The sequence below is a fragment of the Crinia signifera genome, chromosome 3, assembly GCF_055691185.1.
Source record: "Crinia signifera chromosome 3, ASM5569118v1, whole genome shotgun sequence".
NCBI classification, from domain to species: Eukaryota; Metazoa; Chordata; class Amphibia; order Anura; family Myobatrachidae; genus Crinia; species Crinia signifera.
Window position 1 is genome coordinate 238506115 of NC_139219.1, and position 19391 is coordinate 238525505.

The following is a 19391-nucleotide window of genomic DNA, read 5'->3' on the forward strand; positions in this document are numbered from 1 at the left end:
CCACAAAGCTGTGGTTGCCCTCTGTACCACTGGGCTAGATGTGGTAAATTCTTGTTTCCAAGGGAGCACATTGTCCTGCTGACGTGTTTTAGATTTTAACAACTCGGCCCTGGGTATAGCCAAGACTTCTTTTTGAAGAGCCTGCAGATGTCGGAGATTGTACCCACGGGTCACAAATTTATCCACGACAACGTCCGTACTTTCTACAGCTGATTGATATGTGCTGGAAATCCTGGCCGCCCGCATAAGTTGGGATTTTGGAAGACCCCGTTTGAGCGGCTTGGGGTGGTGGCTAGAGCCTAACAGCAGGGTATTACGGTCGGTCGGTTTAGCATAAACCGTGGTGGATAATTTACCGTTCTGCAAGGACACTCGAACATCCAAGTACTCAATGGATTCACGTTGTACGTTATACGTGTACTTGATGGGGCTGGTACTCGCATTGATAGCCTGTATGTGGTTCTCCAGTGTTGTTATGGGCCCCGACCATAAGCAAAATAGGTCGTCGATGAAACGACAATACAATAACATATGACAGGCGATGTGTTCCAAACTCAAAAATTTATCCTCCTCCTCCGCAAACATAAAAATGTTGGCCAGGCTAGGAGCGACCGGGCTCCCCATAGCACACCCCACTTTTTGCTGGTAAATGGCCCCGTTGAACAAAAAGTAATTATGTTCGAGAGTCAATGTAAGCAACTTCTCAAAGAGTTGATGGTCGAGCTCACTAATGTTTTGTGATCTAAGGAACCTCACGGCGGCTGCCACTCCTGATGACTGGGGAATGGCCGTATATAAACTACAGACGTCCAGGGTTACAAGTACTGTGTTTTCTGGAATGTGAGTAATTTGTTGTAGCCGTAACAAAAAATCCGTGGTATCTTTTACATAAGTAGGTTGCTGTTGTACATGGGGTTGAAGCAGAGTGTCCAGGAATTTGGAAACTGGTTGGAAAAGGGAGTTGTTGGCCGAAATAATGGGCCGGCCCGGGGGTTTGGTGGAATTTTTATGGAGTTTGGGGACCGTGTAGATGACAGGAGTGACCGGAAACTGCTGAGTAAGGGCTTTAGCTAAATCCTTGGAAATCAATTGTTTCAGGACCGCATCCGCCAGCAAGGAGTCTAATTCTTGCTTATAGCTGTTGGTGGGATCTGCCGATAATTTATCGTACACTGCAGTATCGCTCAGCTGGTGCTCGATTTCAGCTTTATAGTCGCTCAAATCTTGAACGACTATAGCGCCCCCTTTGTCCGCAGCCCTTATTACTATATGGCGGTATCCCGCTAAGTCATTCAGAGCCAATCGCTCCTCTCTGGATAAGTTGTAATGGGTGTTAGATGATGCTGAATTATATTTCAACACTGAAGCGTCCACCAACCTTGAAAAAGTGGGTATTGAGGTGTTTAAAGAAACCGGGTCAAATTTGGAACTGCTTCTTGATCTGATGAACTGTTGCACAGGACTGATGGCCTCTGTAGACTCAGAAAACTGAAAATGTTCTTTCAAACGGAGGTTACGGTCAAATCTATGCCGATCAATCTGCCATTGCAGCTCATTATGAACGTTAGTTGGAATAAAAGAGAGGCCTTTTTGGAGCACTGCTATTTCAGCAGGTTTTAAGACATGTGAGGAGAGATTATATATTAACTCCTCATTAGAGCCTTTAGCTCTCTTTGACCTCTGGTTTTGGCCGCTCCGACGGGTGGCTTTGTTTTTGGATTTGATGGTCCAGCTTGATCTAAAGGGATGTCGGTTCTGCGTGATGTTTCATCGGATTCTTGTAATCTGAAATCACTATCAGAGTTAGAGGTGGCCGTCTCCCTTGCCCGGTTCTCTCTTCTCCTGCGATACCCATAAGGGCCCTGTTTGTTATAATTTTGCGGTCCTGATTCTCCTCCCATCAGCCACCTATACACCTTGTTTTCGTCATAGTCCCTAGAGACCGTGGTGTACTTATTGGCCTTAAACTTGAGGAGTTCTTTTCTGTAATTTTCGACTTTGGTAGTCAAATTGCGTTGCCAATCAGGGTTGGAGATTTGTATATTGGGTACTTGGTGCAGTGATTCCAGTTTATCAATCTTTTCTTTCACCAATGTGAGTTCTCGCTTGGATTCATCTATCACCAAGAGCATGAGATCCAAACTGCACTTGTTTAGAACTCCAATCCACTTAGCGCAAAAATCAGGGTTGAACCTGCCTATTGTCGGAACATTTCTGATCCGAAATCCACTGTGGTGTCGTCACAACATTTTCTATATGTTATCATTATGTGTGCCATATAGTTTTGTGGCACAATCATTTAACGTTACTGCTCATTTTGGTCTTTTCAGTTCACACTGTATGAGCGGGATGACGTCCGGCGGCTGGGGACGTTAGCGTCAGGTGTTTCCCAGGCAACGGGAGCAGGACACTGACGTCAGTACTCCGGAACTCCTCATCGTGGGGGCGTGCCGGCGTGCACCCAGCCGCCGGGCGGACCGTGCTTGGTAAGTGCTTATTTAAGATGTTTGTTCTATTGTACTCTGTTGATGCACCTTTACATGTCTTGTCTTGAAAAAAATGTCTCAGTGACATTGAAACGTCGACCTAGTGACATGTTGGTGTAGACGTTTTCTGCATGAGATATATATAAAAAAGTTTTTTTGACTACAAGCCCTCGGAGTGACGCCAGTTATTTCGTACATATCCAGCACTTGTTGGAAGGCACCTGGGGCAAGTTGTTATCGATAATTGGAGTGCCGGCTCGCACACAGCATTGTTTACCAGGGTCACTGTCATAGTTATCCAACCGGAGCAAGGCACCCACTACAAGTTTTTTGCACGCCACCAAGCTTTAACATCCTGTGGATTACAGCATGGAGAATCTTCCCCCATCTCAAGCTGGCTGTCGCACTATGCCAGCCACCAAGGGGTTATTACATATCATCAGTGAGTCTGAAGCGCAGCAGATCTTGTTTGACGACACAGAGGATGATCTGACCCCGGACATCACATTGGATGACATCATGCACCAAATGTTCCAGCTGAAAAAGAGGGAGGTAGATTACCTTCTGCATGGTTCATCACTGTCCAAATACTTCCGACAGCACATGATCCCTCGTGGATTTCGGATCAGAAATGTTCCGACAATAGGCAGGTTCAACCCTGATTTTTGCGCTAAGTGGATTGGAGTTCTAAACAAGTGCAGTTTGGATCTCATGCTCTTGGTGATAGATGAATCCAAGCGAGAACTCACATTGGTGAAAGAAAAGATTGATAAACTGGAATCACTGCACCAAGTACCCAATATACAAATCTCCAACCCTGATTGGCAACGCAATTTGACTACCAAAGTCGAAAATTACAGAAAAGAACTCCTCAAGTTTAAGGCCAATAAGTACACCACGGTCTCTAGGGACTATGACGAAAACAAGGTGTATAGGTGGCTGATGGGAGGAGAATCAGGACCGCAAAATTACAGGTTACCATGTTGACACACTGTTGTGAACGACGCTGTTGATTGCTGTATTGCTGTACTGCCTTGATAATGGTCCTCAGGGACCGAAACGTCGGCAGGCCTTTTTTCTTTTTGACCGAATAAATCGATTGGGACACTGAGCCCGGGTGACTACTTCTGAAGAAGTCTGGTGAGTGCTGTTTTCCCCATTGGGGAGTTCCCTGTATGTACATAGCTGTGCTAGTCTTGGCTGCACTGCTATATATACGGCACCCCAGCGGCTACCTGCTTTATGAGGGTGAGAGTGCAGGTCCTGTGTAAGTATATATATATATATATATATGGATAGAGTATTGACAAACTGCGCCCAAAAGTCAGTCAACCTTATACCAGTTGGAAAGTCCACTGTTTGTAACAAGCAGGGAGTATGGCACCAAAGTTCAAATCAAACTTGCAGCAGCTTCTTTCTCAATATGGAAATCCCTGGAATCCACAGGGCAAAAGATCTAGAGAGAGGCAGAAAGAAGGCGCTTCATGGTGCAGTATTTTAGTAATGAAAATTTATTTTAAAACGAAAATCCAGGGTACAGTTTAACATGAACTCGTACCGTATGTTAAAACACTGTGGACTGGGTACCACAAGGCATGGGTTTAAAACCAAAGGCAACACTGCTCACACTGTACCGGGACCTTGGTGTCACTCGAAACGCTGCAGAGCTGGCTTGCAGGGAAGCGTACGAAGGAGAGCCACGTCCAGGAAATCAGTGTCCAGAGTAGAAGGAGCGTCGTAGGCCACGCCCTGACGCGTTTCGTCACTGCGCCCTCTGACGAAGTCCGCAGTGACGAAACGCGTCAGGGCGTGGCCTACGACGCTCCTTCTACTCTGGACACTGATTTCCTGGACGTGGCTCTCCTTCGTACGCTTCCCTGCAAGCCAGCTCTGCAGCGTTTCGAGTGACACCAAGGTCCCGGTACAGTGTGAGCAGTGTTGCCTTTGGTTTTAAACCCATGCCTTGTGGTACCCAGTCCACAGTGTTTTAACACACGGTACGAGTTCATGTTAAACTGTACCCTGGATTTTCGTTTTCAAATAAATTTTCATTACTAAAATACTGCACCATGAAGCGCCTTCTTTCTGCCTCTCTCTATATATATATACTGAACTTTTTGGTACTGATTTTTTTTATAAATAAAAGATTATCCAGAAATGGTAAAACAATAGAAGTTGCAACATATACAGATTTTACTATGTTGAAAATCAGAACACAGTACATAGAAAAACCAAAATATTGTTTTTATATAGCCTATGCAATAAGAATTTACAGACTGCGTTCATTGAGTATGGCATTTATGTGTTCATTGCTTAATTTGAATTTTGACCACATTCCAAGGAGACAATGATTTCATTTTTGTTACTATTCTATTCAGCCCCTGGCACAGATAACTTGAAAGCACAGGAAGACTTTTTGTTTCCTTCTTTTGTGCTCATGGAACAATTTCCGTTTGAGAAGTGGGCACATAAAAGAAAAGTTGTTTAATGAGAATATTTTCATAATTTGCATATTTATTGAGTTACTCCTGTAGAACTTGTATTACATGTATTAGATGTTGTATATCAGGCATGTCCAAACTGCGGCCCTCCAGCTGTTGTGCAACTACACATTCCAGCATTCCTTGCAATCGTTATAGCATTCCCTAATAGCAAACTGTGGCAAAGCATGATGGGACTTGTAGTTTCACAACATCTGGAGGGCCATAGTTTGGACATGCTTGTTGTATATGATACCATTATGTGTATAGGTTAAGGTACTATTTTGTATTATAAGATAGTGGGCCTTATTTTGGTTCACTCCATCTGGCAAATTCCTTCTTAGATGGACAAAACCATGTGCACTGCAGGGGGGGGGGGTTGGGCGCAGATGTAAAATGTGTAGAGAGAGTTAGATTTGGGTGAGTTATTTTGTTTCTGTGCAGGGAAAATACTGACTGCTTTATTTTTACACTGCAATGTAGATCTCACTTTGAAGTAAAACCCCATCCAAATCTAATGCTGTGTACACACGGTGCAATATGATTGCTAGCGATATATTGCTAGCAATATATTGCCAGCAATCATATTGCTCAGTGTCTCCTTTTCATCAGCGATGAAAAGGAGACACTGCTACGGGACGGAGGGGGAGTGCAGCAGCAGCAGACGCTGCTGCTGTCACTTTGAAGGGAGGAGGGAGGGAGCAGCGGCACGGGGCTGGGGAGATCAATGCTGATCTCCCCGGCGCTGACCTCCGTGAAGGGAGGAAGGAGGGAGCAGCGGCACGGGGCTGGGGAGATCAATGCTGATCTCCCCGGCGCTGACCTCCGTGAAGGGAGGAGGGAGGGAGCAGCGGCACTGGGCTGCGCGCTGACCTCCCGGCACAGTGATTGCCGGGGAAAGCCGCTGGTTGCAGGAGCATGCTCCAGCGACCAGCAGGGAGTGCACACGGGAGCGCGCAGCTGGCGATTTATCGCCAGCTGCGCTCCAAATCACTGGCAATATGGTCGCTCACCGACCATATTCCCAGCGATTTTACCTAATATTGCTCCCGTGTGTACACACCATAACTCTCTCTGCACAAGTAACATCTACCCGACCTGCTGTGTACATGGTTTTGTCCATCTAAGAAGGAATTTGCCAAAAGGAGTGAACCAAAATAACCCCCAGTGTCCCTTGTTTTTAACATAGTCATCCTTTTTTATGGTCATGTACTTAGTATTTGTTAAAAGTGCAGTGCAGCCGTAAAGGCCACTTTATATGGTCCCATAGAGATAAAGCTGTTCTACATTTTATTAATCCTACTGACATCAACCTTATATAGTAGACAGGAAAAACAATCAATGAAAAAAACAATCAGTTACTCAGGGTTGCCAACCCTCCCGAAATTTCCGGGAGTCTCCCGAAAATCGGGGCTCCCTCCCGGCCCCCCGGAAGGGTGGGCAACCCTCCCGGATTCAGGGGGGACCCCCGCTGTCCCCCGGATCGCGGCATTAAAATGCCGCAATCCTTGGGTCTCAGAATAGGGGGCGGAGCTAAAATGAAACAATCGCGTCATTTTAGCCCCGCCCCCTCCACGGAGATCACTGAATTTGCTGGTTTAACAGCATGGGGCGGGGCTTAGTGATGTCACGCTTAAGCCCCGCCCCCTGAGCGGCTACTGAATCTCTCCTCTTCGGGCTTCTCCCGGAGAGGAGAATAAAAAAGTCGGCAACCCTGCAGTTACTGACAGACTTGTGCCTATGTAATAAAGCCCCTTCGGCAGCTATAAATAGGCTTTACTGGGGGAATGCTGCAGTGCTTCTCTATGGCAAGCATACAGTATGGAAGGCCATTTTATTATTGACAGCAGTGATTACAGATGTATTTTAAAATGTCATTTTTACAGTCCATTTTTTACACCCATTTTGCAACAGGCCTTCTCCATCTAAAGCAACTTGTTAAGTGCATGGAGAGAATGGACATATAAAGGGTGACAACTGAAACCCACAGAAAAAGTAAGGCTTGTTGAAAAAAGTCTGCCCTAATGTGGGTAAGGTGCCTGGCAATGCAACATCCTCCCTAGTCACATTGCTCTGCAGTCTTCAGAGTACAGGGGAGACTTTCTGGGCACTGGCAGTCCTTGGGGCGGGAAGCAGTGGTGCCGAGACAGGGGAGATAATTATCCTGTCCCAGGACTGATGGAGGAGCCCAGCACCCCAGATTATACTGCTGTGAGTTGGGCTGCAGAGTGGGAGGTGCTTAATGTGCTATTTTTTTCATTTTTTTTATTCTACGGATACATGGCCACACCTTTTATAATTAGGCCACACCCCCTGAAAAGTAATGGGACCTGGTCAGGCTCTCTACTGCCCTGAAGAGAAATGCAAGGAAATCGGGAGCTTCCCCAACAATGCCACACACTTTTACACTAAGCTATGCCTCTTTTCGAATGCCTGGGGCCCCTGGTAAGGCCTGCATGTCACTAAACCCAGCGCTGCCACTGAGGAGCCTATATATCCAACCAATCCTCTGCATCCTGGACCTCATTATGCACTTTCAGCCCAGCGAACATCTGAATCAGGCACTTAGGCCCTTATTCAGATCTGATCGCAGTACAAGTTTGTTATCAAAATGGGTAAAACCATGTGCACTGCAGGTGGGGCAGATGTAACATGTGCAGAGAGAGTTACATTTGGGTCGGTGTGTTGAAACTAAAATCTATATTGCAGTGTAAAAATAATGCAGCCAGTATTTACCCTGCACAGAAACAAAATAACTCACAGAAATCTGACTCTCTCTATACATGTTACATCTGCCACACCTGCAGTGCACATGGTTTTGCCCATTTTGAGAACAAATCTGTACTGAGATCGGATCTGAATAAGGGCCTTAGTTTGCAACCAGTTCAGCGAAACAGCCACGACACTCCCATAATACAACTGTAAGAAGGACAATTTTCGCTCGTTGGAATAGCAATATGCCAGTCACCCACCAGGAAAGCCCATTCCACATTTACAAGGCACATTTCTGATACCACGTGTTGCAATTGCAACTGTGCCTTTGTGCAGGACACAATGAAATGTATGTAATATCATGTGTAAGTTTATAGCAACTGTGAAGCATCTACACCAGGGTTGCTGACCCTCCCGGAATTACCGGGAGGATCCCGAAAATCGGGTCCTCCTCCCGGCCCCCCCGGAAAGGTGGGCAACCCTCCTGGATTCCAGGGGACCCCCACGCCACCCCCCGATTGCGGCGTCTTCCCCATACCTTTGGATTGAAATGCGTCAATCCGCGGGTCTCAGGGGAGGGGGAAGAGCTAAAATGTCCACAATCGCGTCATTTTAGCCCCGCCCCCTCCACGGAGATCCGTGAATTGGGGGTTTTTAATATCCTGGGGGCGGGGCTTAATGATGTAAAGCTCAAGCCCCGCCCCCGAACTGCAGCTGGAAGTCTGCTCTCCGGGCTTTTCCTGGAGAGGAGGCAGAAAAAGTCGGCAACCCTGATCTACACAAATCTCAACATTTATATAAAAATTCAGGGGTAGATGAATGAAGCAGTGATAAGGGGGGAGAAGTGATAAAGTGCCTGGTACTTTATCACTGGCCAATCAACTCCTGACTGTTAAGTTACAGGCTGAGTTTAAAAAGGTACAGTCAGAAGCTGATTGGCCGGTGGTAAGTACCAGGCACTTTATCAGTTCTCCTCGCTTATCACTGCTGCATACACCTACCCCTATCATTTCAGGTGCTAGATGTAATGAGCAGAGCCCTGTTATCTGTCGTAGTCGTACAGGGTGATACTGTATGTCTTTCATTGTATGCACACTTGATGTCACTGCATAGTTCCCAACCATCCCAATTTCAAGGAGACGTTCTTATTTCAGAGTACTGTCCTGCCAGTCCAGCGATCAGCACACGCAGCCATGCAGCCATAAAATCCTGTTGTTGTTTTTTTGCCACTATGCCAAATGGTGCAGGTCAATGTCCTTTGGAGCCAAGGCGGCATCCTTTGTGACACAGAAGCAATTTGTTAAAGTTGGCAGGTATAACATACATTGCAGTATGTAAGACCAAGAATATCTCTGTTTGAATATAAAGTAGTTTTTCGTAAGGTGAAAATGTCAAAAAGTACTTACACATAATGGGAGTTATTCTGATTCACTCGGAAAGGCACAATCACTCTCTAATGGACAAAACCATGTGCACTGCAGGTGGGGCTGATGCTACATGTGCAGAGAGAGAGTTAGATTTTGGTGTTCTTGTTTCTGTGCAGGGTAAATACTCGCTGCTTTATTGTTACACTGCAATATAGATATCAGTTTGAAGTATACCCCCACCCAAATCTAAATCTCTCTGCACATGTTACATCAGCCCCACCTGCAGTGCACATGGTTTTGTCCATAAGAGAGTGATTGTGCCTTTCCGAGTGAATCAGAATAACCCCCAATGCTTGCTATAGGATAGTGCAGATGGATGGATAATTGTATACGCAACAGACTAGGATGGCTCTAAATAAATAAACATAATACTCACCATCGGTTTCTATCAGCAGGGCTGCACTTGTACATTAAACTCTGGAAGTAATTGTCAGTCTGTACAAATAAAAAATAATGCTGATGATAACTAAGGGTAGCACAGTTTGCTATTCTGCACTTCAAATAAGTACACACCAAATGATTGACAGCCCTAAAAGAGAATTATAGTAATGCATGCCACTGGAGTCAGATGTGATCAGTTGAGGCTTAGATATATACATGGCTGCTGTATAGTATACTGAGCATATGGTAGCTACAAAACATGGCAGACATTGGGAAGAAATAATATATATATATATATATATATATATATATATATATATATATATACAGACTGAGACCGGCACTCCTCTGGTCTTCCACAGTTAATCACAGGGTACCCTCACTGAATAATTATGAATAGATACAGGTGGGGGTGCGGCACTCATGGCTATAAAGAAGCTGGCTGTACACTGGTTTAATAGCTATTAAACCAGTGTACAGCCAGCTTCTTCATAGCCGTGAGTGCCGCACCCCCACCTGTATCTATATATATATATATATATATATATATATATATATATATTCGTTAGACTACTCCTGACTGGTGTCATTATTATTGGGGACCCGAGTGCCACTATATCTGCTTGTTATATATATATGTATATACGTACGTACATACACACATGTGGAACCATTCATGCCTGTGTTTGTGCAATTATCATTGTCGCTGCCCCCACTCTGCCAACCAAAAAACTGCCGCAGTCTACCCACCATTGGAGTAGTATGCAAACCATCGGGTTTGTATAATATTCTGAATCAGGCTTTTTGATCCAGAAGCATTTATAACCCAGTACTGTGTGTAACAAGCTGGCAGAAGTAATGGATTGCAGGGTTAATGTAAGTAGAAGTGCATTGGTTTTATGTTGTAACCCCTTGAAATTTTGATGACTGTGCATCTGAAAAATACTGAATAGCATCAGTCCACAATTAGTGCGACATTGCAACGTTCCCTTAGGGCCTGATTCAGACTTGTTCACTAGGCTGCGTATACCCACTGAACGCCCCCACGCCGACCAAATCTGTTCTCTAGCATGCATACCCATCCGCTCGCATGCGGCTAAATGGGAGAGATATCATTCGATGGTCTGTCACCATCAAATGATTTTTCTCCCCTTCGGTAATAAAAGTCAGTCTAGACTGATTTTTATTCTGGCTGATGTCGGGACGGGCGCTCACGTTATGTGACGTCAGCCGCCTGTCCTGAGTAGTTATTGCCACGCTATTTGTAGGGGAACTCACAGTGTTTTTACGGGGATGCCACCCCCCACCCACACTGCTGCCACCCCTGACCCTCCCTTCCTGAAGTGAACGGTTTGACAAGTGTGAAACTCGCCAAAGCCCTTCGCTCCCGGGGTTTACACTTGCGCATAAGCAAACCCCAAACATCGGGGATGGCAAAGAATTCGGACCCTAACAAATGGGCTTGAACCGGCCCCTTAGTTCCTCTGCCCCAATGTTAGCTCTCCATGTTAAGTACACAAATGAAATATTGAAATCTCTGAACATTGCTCTACTTGCAGGACATGTGAAGGCATAGTAAAGTTCACCTTTAATGATCTCTATGGAAAGTTTCCCTAGAGAACTTGACATGCTGCCAAAGGTACACATGCTGTGCCACTCCCTGCTTCCATGGTTAAATGCAGACACAATGCGCCTTATCATATGATGTCGGGAAATGATAAATGGAAAGCCTTCTTTAATCTAGAGCTGGAACCAAACAGACCTGACCTAGTGGGCAGAAATGAAATGTATGATGTGCTTATAAAGAATGCTGTACTACAGTGTTTGGTTTTAAATCGGCCACCAGTGGTCAGTGACTTGTATTTATTTATTTCCAGTTATTTATATAGTGCACACATACAGTATTCCGCAGTGCTGTACACAGAGAATATTTGAACATTCATATCATAGTTTACAATCTGTATTTCCTACCACGTTTCCACACACACACACACAGACATTCAATGTTTAATTTCTGTTGGGAGCCAGTTAACTTACCAGTATATTTTTGGATTGTGGGAGGAAAACGGAGTACCCAGATGAAACCCACGCAAGTACGTGGAGAATACACAAACTCCACACAGTTAGGGCCATGGTGGGAATTGAACCAATGACCTCAGTGCCTGTGCTGTATCATTTTTAAATAATTTGACATAAGCAATTGCATGAATCCCTGTGCAGGAATGTGCAATCTTTAGATGGATACGTACCATCTGATCTCTTCTCCTAGGGCCGCCGCTCACAGCCGTTGTGTGACCCAGGAGTCATTCGGCAGCTTCTTGTAGTTCGGCAAGTGAGTGAACAGGCAAGGGAACACCTGAGTTCGCAGGGGCCCAGCAAGCATTTCTATGGGCACACCCAGCATTTTTTGTGGGCACGCGCATAAAAATGCTGGGGGTCCATCCAGGAATGCCCTCTCCTGTCACTCAGTCTGCGAGCACCTTGGCGAAGGGAAAACTTTCCGAAGACGCTCACAGCCGGCCATCCAAAAGCGACTCAGCATCTATGTGCATGCCCAGTGGCTCACCGGAGGGGCCGAATTTGGACCTGTGTGAACAGCTCAGCCCCTGTGTCCATTATTTGTCTTTGTGACATGCGCTATCTTTTGCATAGGGATCAATTAATAAAATATCTACATCAGTTGTACATGTTTAACATGTGGCGGATACAGTGTAGTATGAGCATTAATAATTACACCTTTGCATTATGCTTATTTCTAATATACTAGTTATTTATTAGTAAATTCTGTTATTCAATTTACTCAATTCATTTAACAGTGATAGCAGGAGTGCCTGGTGTTCAGTCCATTTCTTTGCCACCTCACATCCGCCAACATCACAGATTTTCCCTCATGTACAGTTGCTAAGGAAAATCTGCAATGTTGCCGTACTGTAGAGCGGGAGTAGGACGTCTGAAAATGGCAACTTCTCATTAACGAGAAGTAAATATAGATCTACTGTATAGGCTTCTGTTTCATCAGTATGCAGCTTGTGCAGAGCATCGGATGATTGCCTACATCCAGTCCACTTCAAAACTAGAGGTATACGGACACTCAGTTATTGGACTGGGGCATGAAGGGCCCACCAGCTAATGCAGTGGTTGGGGCCCAAGCTGAAAAATCACCAGATAACACAGAGAGAGTTGGCCAACCATTGGAGAAAACATTCAAAGAACAGGCCCTTTTATAAAGGAGATGGCATGGGTATTTTAAGACTACCCTCTTTGATTGGCAGAAGGGCTAAACATGCTATACACTAACAAAGCTCCAAAGAACAACCATGATCCTTCTCCACCCCTAGGGGAGTGGATGGGGCCCACAGGAATTTCCCCCTGTACACCTGTGCACCAGTCCAACCATGTGGGCACATGGGAGATTAGGAAATATAATTAAACATTATTTATTTAAAAAAAAAAGGTACTTGTTTCCTAGCACGGCGCCTACGATTTTAATATAATTATAAAGTTTTGATCGCATCGATCGCATCACATGCGACCAGATCGCATGCGATGCGATCGATGCAATCAAAATGATGATTTAATTGTACATGCACCCTGATGGGTGATTAGTATGTTATATGCACCCCCATTGTTAACGCCACCGCCACTATTAACGCCAACCCGAAGCGTGGCAAGCGCAGCAAGCCCATGAGGGGCGGCGGTACGCATCCTCCGACCTTTTCATATCCCCACTATCCACGTCGGCGTGGAGTTGATTTTATATAGTGTGGCGAACGCAGCGAGCCACCGAGCCCGAATCATGGCGAGCGCCCGCGGAATACATGTGAAGTTGTCCGCGTCCCCTTGCGGATAACTTCGGGTCCCAAATTGGGTCCCATCACATACCACTAATTAAGGCATGCGATGGGCGCCGTGCTAGGAAACAAGTACCAAAAAAATTTTGTCTGGACAGTTATATTGTCTCTCGCTTACATGTTTATTTACATGTTTAAAATATATTTTGTACTTAAGTTTGTCTCTCTTTTCTGGTGCTATGTTGTAACAATTTCTATAAATGTGGAGCATGTTGCTTCTTTGTTTTATCTTACGAGTGACATCAAAAACAATTAGGCACTTGGAGCAGGAGAAATTGTGCATGACGCTGTAAATATGCTGAATGAGCCAGCGTGATACATTGCTAGTGACAAACATCACATGATTTGTTTTGCAAGCTTCTTATTCCTTTTGAATGTACTTACAAAATACTTCAATTATACCCTTGGTTTACCGCATTTGACAGAAAACAACTCTACAGAAATAAACTCTAAAATGTACATTTATTTTCCTTCACATTAAAGTGTTAACCTGTCTAGTATATATATATACATTTATACCAATATTTAGCAGTATCTTATCTATTTTGATATAATAACTGTTCCGACATGCAGCTTTGTGACCAACATTGTGGGATCAACATTGGGATCGATGGTTGCAATGTTTCCCACAGATGGCCAGCTGAGTAAGCTTCAGCTTACTCAGGCTGGCTGCCGCAAGGCACCTTGTGAGACCAGGTAGAATGTGTCCTGAATAGCAGACCCTAGCCTTGCCACTCAATGAAAACAGGAATAATGCCCTAATTTCCATGGGGGCATTCTCCAACCCCAAATGCCTCTGCCTGTCAATCAAGCAAAGTCAGAAGGAGAACTGCGCATAATCACTCATCATCCATTCTGCACATGTACAGGGCGGGTCCTGTGCCTGCACAGATTCCTGAAGATCGGGAATATGCATGGACAGTTGATTCGTTGCATACTGATGAATCAGACCATGGGACGTCAATGTACTAAAGGGCAGGGCCAACCTACCTCTATGTCAGTTTGTTTCTACCCAGTTTGTTTAATCACTGTTGTTTCAAATTGTAAAGCGCAACTGAATATGCTGCGCTATATAAGAAACTGTAAATAAATAATTATATGGTGAAATAGTTGTGTACTTCAACTTTTTTCTCTTTAATTCCCCTCTAGAATTGGGTCCCCCAGACCTTACATGGATCTTATGTAAGATTACAGGTTGCATGCCTGGTAATTATATTTATCATTATTATAATAGCATTTGCATCTTTCCATCCTTTATGGGGCTAGTTCCTCTGCACATCAAATGTGACAGAATAAGAAACTGAGCAAAGCTGCGTTGCATATAAAAAGGCAATAAGACATTTTCACCCTGATGTGTACCCTGATACACCCACTGGGACAGGGGTATAGAAACACGCCCGTCCCTGCAATGTTATCAGAGGGAAGTAATCACATCGGTTCTCTCTTCACTCCTCTATCAGGTCTACTACACATGTGAGTTCTGCTGAAAATTTGCAGCAGCTATGGCCAAGAAAGAACCCTCTGCCAATAAGTTTGCAAAACTATCCTGTAGAATAGAGCATCTAATGCAATCTCCAGATGGCATCAGATGTGGGGGCAAAATGCTAACAATTAAATCTGTGTTTTGCAGCCCCCATGGAAAATTAAGGGCTTTGCGGCCATTGCAGGAAATGGAGGCCCCCCGTCAGATGTACTGATATATCTGCAAGATATAATGGTATTGGTTGTGCTGCAGGACCTATTCTAGGGAAATTTACCAGTAGCTGCTGTATTTCCCACCCTAGGCTTATACTCGAGTCAACAAGTTTTCCCAGTATTTTGTGGTAAAATTAGGTGCCTCGGCTTATATTCGGGTCGACTTATACTCGAGTATATACAGTTTATGGACAGTGCGAATGCCTTTCTGCTGTTTCATCCTGGATGTCATCTTACCACCTCAAACTGAATAGTTCTAAAACAGAATTAATTATATTTCCACCATTAAATAGTAGTAACCAACCTGATATCTCTATTGCTGTTGAGAATATGACAACCACTCCTACCACTCAAGCTTGCTGCCTAGGTGTTATCCTTGACTGTGAACTTTCCTTTGTTCCCCACATTCAATATGTCTTGAAATCAAGCCACGTGCACCTAAACCTTACACAAAGCACTGCAAAAACTCTAATTCATGCTCTCACGCAATGATTATAGTCTTCTTATTGGACGTCCCCGATACAGACTTTCACCACTACAGTCCATCATGAATGCAGCTGTGAGTCTAATCTTCCTAGCCAGACGTTCATCGTTATGCAAAGCTACTCTGTCAGTCACTTCATTGGTTACCTGTATTCTACCATATTCAATACAAAATTATTTTACTTACACACAAAGCCATAAACCAAACTACACCAACATACATATCTTCTCTTATCTCAAAGTATCTTCCAACTTGACCTCTTCGCTCCTCACAAGATCTATGTCTCTCATCCACACTCATTACTCGCTCCCGTTCCTGATTTTAAGACTTTTGTAGGGCTGCACCAGCTCTTTGTAGCCCTACGCACAATAAGACTCTCTCATGCACAATAAGACTCTCCTCAGTCTCCAAACCTACAAGCATTTCCTGAAAAAGTACATCTTTGGGCAAGCTTATCAAATTCCAAAACCAGCCACTTAACCTTCATATACCATTCCTATCTAATCACATCCCCACTGTACAGTCCACACATATACTCTCTCTTTCTTTTTCACATTTTCCATCCTCCTGACCACACATATACTCTCTCTTTCTTTTTCACATTTTCCATCCTCCTGACCCATAGGCAAACTGCTGGATCACGTATCATACATTGTAAGCTTACGAGCAGGGCCCTCATGTCTTTCCCTGTCTGTAAATACCCAGTTTGTTGTATCACTGCCTCCTATTGTTAAGTGTAACGGAATATGCTGTACTATAGAAGAAACTGTTAATAAATAATATATTAATCGTATACACCAACCAATGTACTCAAAATATAAATTTGTCGCTATAACGATATATCACATAGCATGTGCCAGATATGCATTAAGCTCTGGAATTTGATACATTTTGGAGCTTGGACCTGGTGAATAGCGTTACCCAATAGGTAGTATGAAGGTCGACCACTAAAGGTCAACATGGCTTAGGCCGACATAAAATTGGTTGTCAGGCCTAAAGGTGCCCATATACGATCCGATCCCGGCGTGCGTTCTGGGCTAAAATAGCATCTATCACATCGCATTGCATGCCTTGTGCATGCAATGCGATGCGAAGAAAAGCAAGTACAAAAAGTATGTGCAGCACATACTTTTTGTACTGTGCGATGAGATGCCGCGGGAGTGCGCACCTCAAAGCACATATTGCACCGCCGGGATTGGAGCGTGTATGGGCTCCTTAAGGTAGACACATATTTTGTATGCATTACTCAGTTACGCTGGATCTTTCCCTTCGCAACAGCTGCGTGTGATGCCACATAGCTGCAGCAAAACCGGTGCGGACACTACTGCGTTGTCCGAACCCCCCCACGACCAATTGAAGGGTAGCGCACATGCACTGTGTTCGATTTCGAATGAGGGCCACAATGCATTCATGTTAGGGTTCCTCTGAAATACAAATAAGTCTGTATTTACTATCATAAATAGATATGAATGACAAACAAGTCCCCCCGTCCCCCCATTCTGTATTATTATAGGCTTGTGTTTAGATATTGCTGTCTTATAAATCTGTCTTATTTGCAAACAAACGAATGTCCCGGAGAGCAGCAATGGGCTGTGTAGGACAGCAGTGTGTATAGCAGGAGTCACAACAGCAGCAGCAGCAGCATGCTGGCAGGGGGAGTGAGGTGCTCGGGCTCTACACCCCGCCGCTGTGTGTGCGCTGTACCCCGGCTGCTGCGGCTCCCCGGATCCCGCTGGCTGGGGCTGTGTTGCTGTGTGCACTGACTGCCGGCCCGGCTCACTTTCGCCCAGCCGGTCACCTCCTGAGTGCTGAGTGTCTAAGCGCCGCTGGCTGCACTGAAACGTTTGGCTCTTTCTCTTAGTAACAGCTTTTTACATTCTGCCTCAATTCCTCTCCAGCCTAATAACTTGCCCCCTCCCCCCATCATCTATCTCCTGGATTTACCCCCTCCTCTCACCAGGGCAATAACTGCATATCACCAGCCTTCCTAGCTGTCTATCTGCTTGGGGAGGGAGCTGCATATTTTGCAACAATATCCAGGTAAGTGCCCTTGTTGTGCATGGCCGGGTTAAGGTGGGTGGGTGGAGTTGGTGCAGCCACAGGGGGAAGAGTTGGGGTCCCTGCATGCCCAGATGCTGCTGAGTGGGGGATGGGCACTACAAGGCATAGCCCATAGTGTGAGGTGCCCTGTGTGCTGACATGTAATGCTGTCAGTGTACGTGCTATTGTGTATGGACACAGCGGGGTGGGGGATGGGGAAGCTGGAGGGAATCCCAGACTGAGGAGCTCACTATCATGGTGGGGGGAGGGGTGGTGCTGAGGGAGCTTAACCGCATCATTGCTGGAGAGGGACCACAGCCCATCCCCCACCCAGCTACTCCCGACACGGTGCCCTTCCCCCACTCTGCTGCTTAACCCTATCCTGAGTGCACAGTCCTGGATGAGAGGTGAACTCACCAGATCAGTCTGTGTCTATTTTGTAACCTATATATGAAATGATGTGCTAGGGACATAATATCTATAACAGGTGTAAAGTATTGTACAGTGCTCACCATCTCTAGCCCGTGTAGCTATATATATATATATATATATATATATATATATATATATATATATATATATATATATATATATATATATATATATATATATATGTGTGTGTGTACTGTACATTACTATTGCACTGTGGAAACAAGTCTGTGTACAGTGTAGTAGGGGTGGGGATCTACCATATGCTCACTGGCTCAGTGAATCTTGCATTTATTGTGTGGCTGCCATTAATTTGCAAAGCTAACTTTTCAGGTTTACATATGCTCTGGCATAAAACTGCTTTTTCTAATTGAGTAGTTCTGGTAAAGTTTCCCAGACAGTGGGCATTAAATGCTGCTTTGTTTATGTTGTTATTTATATGTTGACTTTACAAGTGTGTCTCTTGAGTGTTACATAATGATTGCATACAGAAACTGTGGTGCTGGCTGATTGGATGTTATGGTAACATTGTGATTTATTATTGTCTGTGTATTTAAATGCTGGAGGTTAATAGTGGTGCATTTAACAAGTGCATTTCATTAGGTGTTTATTGAGCAGTGTTTCATTGAACATTTTAAAAATTTCTATTTGGAGAAGGCAGTTGGTTTTTTTTTTTTTTTTTTGGTGGCACTGAAGCCCCATACACACTAGAGCAGGGGTGGCCGGACTTTTGTAACCCGGGATCTGCTTTTGTACACTAACGTTCCGGTGATCTACCGGCGTCTCTTCCTGGGCCAAAAATTGCCCTCCCAGTGCAAAACGTCCCTTACACATTATGCCACATGGTTGGTATGAGCCAAAATTTACATTATACTACACGGTACGAGCCAAAAATTCACTTTATGACAAACAGAACTGGCTAAAAATCACATTATGACACAAGGTACGGGCCAAAATTCACATCATGACACATGGTACGGGCCAAAATTCACATTATGACACACATTAGGGGCCAAAAATCACATTATGACACACAGTACGGCCCAAAATTCACATTATGAGACATGGCACGGGCCAAAATTCACATTATGACACCGTACTGGCTAAAATTTGCATTATGACATGTTAGGGGCCAAAATTCCCATTATGACACACGGTGCTGCCTAAAATTCCCATTGACACACCTTAGGGGCCAAAATTCACATTGACTCACTGAAGTGCACCTTAGGACTGCTGCCTGTCCCCCCGCCCCCCCCCCCCCCAAAAAAAAACCCGCTGTATGCTGCTCACCGCCGCCGCTGTATGCTGCCCACTACCGCCATTGTTCCCGCATCTGATGCTCAGCTTCCCGTCACACTGCTTAATCTTCTCAGCCCTTAAAGTGCGCGGTGACGTCACCCGTGCAA

At 44.8% G+C, this 19391-nt stretch overlaps 1 protein-coding gene across 1 annotated transcript in view; it reads left to right on the forward strand.

The window, feature by feature from the left end:
- Positions 1–17206: 17206 nt before the first annotated feature.
- The window catches only part of TBL1XR1 (TBL1X/Y related 1), a 195536-nt gene continuing 193351 nt past the window's right edge, over positions 17207–19391 (forward strand). The window contains exon 1 of the mRNA XM_083177724.1: positions 17207–17556. The gene's annotated coding sequence lies outside the window, so the exon portion shown is untranslated. The remainder of the gene's footprint in view (positions 17557–19391) is intronic.